Below are 8,388 nucleotides of genomic sequence, written 5' to 3' on the forward strand. Positions count from 1 at the left end.
TGAGTGATCTGCCATTTTTGTGGGGTTTATCAGACCTTTCAGACTGGATCAGAACTAACCAAAGCAAAATTACTTGAATGATCCCCAGTGATCATGTCTCATGAAATCAAATGAAGTACGGTACAAATGCAGTTCCACTTTTGTAAAATTCATTGTATACCCTGATTTGCCAACCAAAAAGAAAAGCACTAGAGAATGTCCTCTATATATGAAAGATATCTGTATGACTGGCTTTGCCATTGCACTGGTCTCAGGGAATATCTCCTTGCATTTCATTGCTTCCATTTTTTTTTTCTTTTTGTGCTTAGGAATGACTGAGGCTCAGTTGCAAGTTTTCTCCTGCTAAATGTGTACAGTTTAAATCAAATATCAAAACATTCCATTATGAGTAATTTAGGGGGCTGCTGAACTCGCATGATATAAAGCATGAAGTTCCAAAAAGATTATACAGGGATCCGATGTCCACTGGTGCTCTTAGCACTAAGACCTCTTCCAGAAAAATGCAGAATAATGTCCATTCCTTAGACTGCAGAAAAACCATTTACACAAGGATCATCTGCAAGCTACAGGAGTGAAGCTGTATTTCTTTTTCTCAGTTTTGGAGGAGTTTTAATACAATAGAATAGAATACCTTTATTGTCACTATACGCATGTACAATGAGATTTAAAGCATCTTCAATAACAGTGCAAACAGCATGTAGAGAGAGAGAGAGGAAGGGGGAGAAAAAAAGGGGGGTAAGGTGCACAGTCTGAGGTGTATGTGTTGTGTTACACATTATGGAGTGAGGTATTGCACATATAAAGTATTGCACAGAGAGTCCCATTATAAATTATTGCACGAGAGTCACATTATAAGATAAAATATTACACATTATGAAGTATTGCAAGGTAAGGTAAGGTGCACAGACTTGAGGTGTATGTGCTGTGTGTAAGGTGCACAGTCCTGAGGTGTATGTGTTGTATGTAAGGTGCACAGTCCTGAGGTGCATGCGTTTTGTTTCACATTATGGATTGAGGTATTGCACATTATAAAAGTATTGCATAGAGAGTCACCTTATAAAGTACTGCACATTATAAATTAGTAAAATAGTAAAATAAATAGACTATAAAGTCAGAGCATATCCGAGTTCAGGGCGGTTATGGCTTTTGGCAAGAAGCTGTTTTTTAATTGATTTGTCTTTGTCCTGATGCACCTGTAGCGCCTCCCTGAGGGCAACAGGTCAAACAGATCAAAGCCAGGGTGGGAGCTGTCCTTGACGATATTCTTAGCTCTGCTAAGGCAGCGGGAGGTGTAAATGTCCATCAGGGAGGGGAGAGGGCAGCCAATGATCTTCTGTGCTGCCTTAACTACCCTCTGGAGCCTCTCCCTGTCTACAGCAGTGCAGCTGCCGTACCATACTGTAATACAGCACGTCAGCAGGCTCTCGATGGATGAGCGGTAGAAGGTCAGCAGCAGGTTGGAGCTTAAGTTGTACTTCCTAAGGACTCTCAGGAAGTGTAGCCACTGCTGAGCCTTCTTAATGACTGCTGTAATGTTTGCTGATCAGGAGATGTCGGCGGAGATGAGGATATAACCAAGATGGCGGCGTGCGTGGTTGCAGCGGCTTACGGCTCTCCTTTTCAGTGCTCTTTTTTTTGTTTGTTTTTGTATTTCTTTCTTGCTTGTTTGTGCAACATCGGTTCTGCAAACATCCAGTACACCCACCAGACACTTTTAGCCATCGGTGACCAACATCAAGCATCTGTTTCGAGTGACTTTCTCTTCACTCGAAGAGGTGGTTTCTTGTAGGGGAAGCTATGGTCTAATGGTTAGAGAAGTAACTTTGGGACCTAAAGGTTATCAGTTTGATTCCCTGGACCATCAGGAATGGCTGAAGTGCCCTGATGCAACCCCCTAACCTCCAACTGCTCCTTGGGCTGCTCAGAGTATGTTGCTCTGGATAAGAGCATGTGCTAAATGCCTGCAATGTAATGTAATGTCTCCCACAACACCAGTGTGCTCTCACAGGAGAAAAAGCCATGTTACTGCTCCCAGTATGGGAATATTTTTTAATACAGAAGGTCATTTCCAACAACTCCAGTGTATTCACACCAGAGACAAGCTATATCACTGTACAACTGTATGGGCTAAATTTTACTTGTCAGTGTTATCTCCAAAAACACAGGAGAGAATTATAAATGTGCCTAGTGTGGAAAAAGTTTTAATCGAAAAACTCATCTCAATTTACACCAGTGTGTTCACACGAGAGAAGTTGTATCATTACTCCCAGTGTGTGTGGACTTCTGCTTACAAGAGTTTGCTCCAAGTACGTAAGTGCATTCATACAGGAAGCTACATCAGCACTCCTACTATCCGAATTCTGCTTACCAACATTTGCTTCAACACCACCAACACATTCACACAGGAAAGAAGGCATATCAATGCTCCAAGTGTAAGAAGTTGTTCACTCATATGAGATTTAGGAAACACAAGCATTCTTGTGGTGCAGCAATCGTCAAACAATGAAATATGATTTTTATCATCACTGATTTTCAGCTTATACTGGTTTGTGTAATCTGTATTTGAGTTTGTCTTGAAGGCCAAAAATGATGTTTCCTATTGTACACTTGTGTTCAAAATAATAGCAGTCCAGCACAACTAACCAGATCAATCACTGTTTTTGGTGGAAATTATATTACTACATGGCAAATAATTTACCAGTAGGTGTAGTAGAGTCATAGAAAACCAACAGACCCAACATTCATGATATGCATGCTCCTGAGTCTGTGTAATCGAATAATTAAGTGAAAGGGACGTGTTCAAAATAATAGCAGTGTGGAGTTTAATTAGTGAGATCATTCATTCTGTGAAAAAACAGATGTCAGTCAGGTGGCCCTAATTTAAGGATGAAGCCAGCACATGTTGTACATCCATTTCTCTCTGAAAACCTGAGAAACATGGGTCGTTCCAGACATTGTTCAGAAGAACAGCGTGCTTTGATTAAAACGTTGATTGGAGAGGTAAAACGTATACTGTAAAGAAGTGCAGAAAATGATGGGCTGCTCGGCTAAAATGATCTCCAGTGCTTTAAAATGGACAGCAAAGCCAGAGAGATGTGGAAGAAAACAGAAGACTACCATTCGAATGGATTGAAGAATAGCCAGAATGGCAGACTCAGCCAATGATCAGCTCCAGGGTGATCAAAGACGGTCTGAAGTCAGGGGCGCAGATACGTTTTTTGAACTGGGGAGGACAAAGCTGCCAGCAAACCAACCCCAACCCCACCCCCAACATGTGTTGTGCGAGGAATATACTCTGATGCCCTTAAAACTGCCTTCTGAGCACTGTATCTACAGGCTACCACTGAAAGAAGGAGGCTACCAGAAAGGCATCTCTACTCCGTAGGATTTTACTTTCACTACGACATTACTTTGAACAGACTATCAAAAAATTGCAAGGTGATATGATAAAGTAAGGCACAGTTTACTTACAGTCGTTGTTTTTTGAAAAAACGATGCAGTCGTTTTCTGCCTTTTCGGTTTGGCACCCTTCATCATGCCGTGTTAGGGTCCTGAACTAGGAGCTGACCCCGATATGCCTGTCAAACTTGTTGTGGGTAACCATAGCAACCAAGCTCGAGCTCGCAACCTGTGCAGTCTGCTCAGCTCAACCAACCGAATATCAGTCTTTGTTTTGTTTTATGTGAGTTGTTGCAACTATGTATGTACTGCTGTGCACCTCAATAAACCGAATGGTAATTAGTAGGGCTGCACGATTATGGAAAAATGATAATCACGATTATCTTGATCAAAATTGTAATCATGATTATTAATCACAATTATTCTTGATGTTAGGGAAATCACTTAAATTTTATTTCACTATATTCAAACAAACAATATGAACAGCTTTCAGTGCAGAATGAAATTTAAAAGAGAAATTCTGATTTCCAAATGACAAATAAATGAAATTTATCCAAGAAATTACCAAAGGGGGCGGCACGGTGGTGTAGTGGTTAGCGCTGTCGCCTCACAGCAAGAAGGTCCTGGGTTCGAGCCCCGGGGCCGGCGAGGGCCTTTCTGTGTGGAGTTTGCATGTTCTCCCCGTGTCCGCGTGGGTTTCCTCCGGGTGCTCCGGTTTCCCCCACAGTCCAAAGACATGCAGGTTAGGTTAACTGGTGACTCTAAATTGACCGTAGGTGTGAATGTGAGTGTGAATGGTTGTCTGTGTCTATGTGTCAGCCCTGTGATGACCTGGCGACTTGTCCAGGGTGTACCCCGCCTTTCGCCCGTAGTCAGCTGGGATAGGCTCCAGCTTGCCTGCGACCCTGTAGAACAGGATAAAGTGGCTAGAGATGAGATGTTCTCTCTCTATTGCTGTTGGATTTTTGAGACGTTTTGCTGCTGCACACATCGTGTATCTTATGTGTAAATGTTTTACCGAGATAAAATGTGTCCCGCATTTTACGATTCCGGAGATTGCCAAAGCAAGTGAGCAGCAATATCACGTGACCACCATGGGGCATGTTTGATCAAAACAAGTCAGCGTGGGCAAACATGGCAGACTCGCACTGGCGGTTCTAGACCAAAATTACTAGGGGGGCCGAGGTGGGGCCAGTGTTTTTTCAGGGGGGCACAAATGAGCAAAACATGGCAATATTTAGGCGTTCAAAATGTTTTGTTTAGTTTATTTAAAACCAAAACAAAATACATTGAGCATAAATACAATGAGATAAACATTCTGTCTCAATAGCCTAAACATAAAATAAATTGTGCTCAGTAAATCTTAAAACCATGTTTCTCTTTTTTGTAAAATAAGATTTCTATTTTTTCATACAATGAACCTTTTCTTCAGACGTGGCTGCACTGGAGTGTTGTCCAAGCACTTGCTGATATCTGGAGAAAGATGAATACAGTAAATATGAGAGTGCGACTGAGAACAACACTTATTTATCATTATTCATTTATTATTATATCTATTATTTGTATTTTATATTTATTAATTATTATTCAGACTTCACACTTTCAGGGTAGGCTATATGAATTGTAGGTCAACACTGCTCACACACATACATTTGTTCAACATCACAAACCTGTGCTGTACTTGATATGCATGGTGAATCTGGTTGTCCCAATGACTTGTTGGGTTGTCCCTCAATCTGATCCTGAATGTCTTCATCCTCACTCTCAGATTGCCTTTCAGATGCCTCACTTTCCACCTCTCCAACCACCACCTCTGGCTCTCTCTCCTCTTTCATAATCTTCATCTTCCTTACTCTATGTTGCTTTTTGCCAACAGGGGCAAAAAAGGACATAATGTCCTTCTTGCTCCTTTCCATGATGACAGCCTACAGTAGGTCTATACTAAAAAGTAAACGGAGAGGAATGTAGCCTCTACATATCAAAAGGCCATTAAAGTTTTACAAGAAGGTTAAACACTGTCGGTTATTTTACCCATTTCCCAAAAATATTAAGTTAGGCTACTTATTGCTGTGCAACGCACTTTTAAGAAAGCGCAATAAAACGTATTTATTATTGTAGTGAACAACAACAGTAAAACATGGATATGTGCAAACACTGACGTTACGAAATTGAATAATTTTCCTTACCTTCGCCTCTTCGCAGTAGCCTAGTCCTTGCAGGGCTGCAGCTGTTATCTGTGTCCGAAGTTTACAATTCGCGCTGCTGCGGGTCTTTCTGCTGCAGGTAACAGTGTGCGTGTAGCGCTTTAAGGAGTCTGTGTAGAACACTCCGTCATGTCAGTTCCGATCTTCGAGCCAGCGCACGTCAAAATTAATAAATCTTGTTACCTGTTCAGCACAGGGGCCACAACAGGGGCCAGGAGCAATTTTACAGGGGCACTGGCCCCCGTTTAAAACCGCCTATGCAGACTCGTCTCTCCCACCAGCTAAAAGCCAGCGGAAAAGAAAAGGAAAGCCTGCCTAGTGAGTACAACTGCAAGATAGAGCAAGGTTCGATGAAGTGTCATTTTTCTGGACAGATAACTAAATCATTCTAGCTAGCACTTAGCTATCTTAGCCTTAGAATGCATGAGCTTGACTCCACGGTAGTGAGTATGGAGTTATACACCTAATGTTTTGATCTTACAGAGAAAGAAGCAATAACACAAAGCAGCAACAGAGAAAAGATACGTTCATCTTTTGTTTCACGGATCTATTCATGAAGGTCAACCACAAATTGCATACCTGCAACTCAAAACTCTCTGAGGTCGATGCAGTCACGATGTTTTCCGTGCATCACCATCTTGGTGTGACACAGTTCCAGTTATGTTAATTAGTTAAAGCTCAGCTTGCGTTCAGCTGTTTCTGTAGGGCCATACTGTTTACCTCAAGAGGTAGGAAAACAATGCCAAAATGAAGAAAAGTGATCCTCAGCACATCAAAACGATCTCATCTCTGCCGCATGATATTGTTCTTGCAAGACACAGGAAAATGCTATGCATAATAATTATTTTTATTTCAGATAACCTTTAAGAATAATGACCATCATACAGGTTCAACTTTTACTGAATATCTTTTTAAACAGGTTAGACTGATTTCTGCTAATTAATCTATTTTTTAAACTATTTGTAATTTTCTGTCATGACTAGAAATCACACCTATATCTTTTAATGATGAAGTGTTTTTTCCTTGTGTTTCTGCAGAAGCCCCCCAACTAAGTGATTTCACGTTTTTTCTGTTGCTTTAAGTATTCTAAAATCCAGTGAAAAAACAAACAAACCCCACACCTCGAGCCAGGTCCCCCCCGCAATATATGCCCATAGTCAGCTGAGATAGGCTCCAGCTTGCCTGTGACCCTGCACAGGATAACGCCCTTGAACCTGCAACAGGGACCCAGTGGCACTTTCCAGGTCTAGAGCATTTCAGAAATGCAACTTTTTAATAAAAATACTGTTGGAAGAACATAGAAAACATGTACACTGCAATTTAGGTTGCTTACTTTAATTAATTTCATGATAGTATAACATGGAAATACAAACTGGTTCAACAACAAATAGTGTATGTGCAGGTATACTGGACCAAGAATAAGACAGTAAAAGTTAAATACAACAAACAAAAGTAGCTTCAGAAAGTATTTATCAGATATACATGTTTTGGTTACTGGTTCACAAACAAATATCCGTAATACTCAATGTGATAAAATGTTGAAGGGAAAATTTTATTAAACAATGACTTCAGTTTAAAACCAATTCAACATACCATTGCTCATGTAAACACAATGTTCAAGTAAACAGACAGTTAATGTAGTCAATAATTAATATGGTCTAATGTAAACCATAATTATTGTCAAAGTATACCGAATGAAAAACTGAGCAGAAGAAAAGGTGAAAATCCAGTGCCCTGTGTACACCAAGTATTTCTCCTTACATTATTATGGGAGGTCAGAGTCCCTTGGATGTTATTCAGAGAGCATTCGTTTGCTCATTTTGGGTTAATGGGTTAAAATAGGCTGCTCCTTTTAACTTCTTCACAAAACAACAACAAAATAAAAACAATGTAGAAACAGAGATACCACAACCCAAAGCATTACAGACATTTTCCACAAACCCAAACCAAATAAATAACACTCAAATTGGAGAGAAGCTTTTAAAAAAATTATTTTCCAAAAAAGGAACATATAAATTCTACTATTATTATAACAGCTTTAGAGGTATAGAATAAATGAGGGTTCAGTGAAGAACAGACAGAAAAAGAGTAAAGCCAGAGCCAGAACAACAAGCTCTCACACCAGTGCAAACCAGGAGTGCTTTTCTGATATTCTAATATACATTAAACATCTTTGCTGCTATGGAATTAGCGCAAACAGAGCAGATATTCATATCCAACTCTGAGATCTGGTGAGGGTCATCAATTGGTGCATTTTCTGACTGTGGTGCCAGGTGTTTATAAGTCCAACCTTTTGGTGCAGAAAGGAAAATAAAATGCATCTTAACTGTATTCACCTGATTTGGAGTAAGGCAAACTGATAAACAATGAATTAATGGAGTTTATGTTTTCAGCAATACGACGCACTATAAACATTTGCATTTTTCCACCAAACTAGCTCAACAGGATGTGTCCATTTGAATTTTAATTCACTGCTACAACTGGTTAAAGTACTTATTAATGGGGGAAAAATCTCAAAATATCGCATTATTTCTAGCATCTGGTTTGCTTGTTCTAGGTCTCCTTGTAAGGCCACAATGGAAGTATGCACAAGTCTTAAAGCATCCCAAATAAGGCCATCATTGACCTAAAACAAAATCAAGATCAGAATCTTTCCAACATGCATTAATTATTGCACTATTCATATTTCAAGTTTCCACCAATTGATCAGTAGTTAAGTTCAGGAATCAGCAAACCTACTGTTAAAGTTTAAAGCAAATGTCATCTCATTTTTATCCAGTTTGAT

The 8,388-nt window shown here is 40.0% G+C and overlaps 1 protein-coding gene across 2 annotated transcripts in view; it reads right to left on the minus strand.

The window, feature by feature from the left end:
* Window positions 1-6,922: 6,922 nt before the first annotated feature.
* The window catches only part of plekhb2 (pleckstrin homology domain containing, family B (evectins) member 2), a 5,807-nt gene continuing 4,341 nt past the window's right edge, over window positions 6,923-8,388 (minus strand). For both annotated transcript variants that reach the window (XM_060941329.1, XM_060941328.1), the window contains exon 8: window positions 6,923-8,388. This exon is cut by the window's right edge and continues 595 nt beyond it. The gene's annotated coding sequence lies outside the window, so the exon portion shown is untranslated.

The sequence above is a fragment of the Neoarius graeffei genome, chromosome 15 (genome assembly GCF_027579695.1).
Source record: "Neoarius graeffei isolate fNeoGra1 chromosome 15, fNeoGra1.pri, whole genome shotgun sequence".
Lineage (NCBI taxonomy): Eukaryota > Metazoa > Chordata > Actinopteri > Siluriformes > Ariidae > Neoarius > Neoarius graeffei.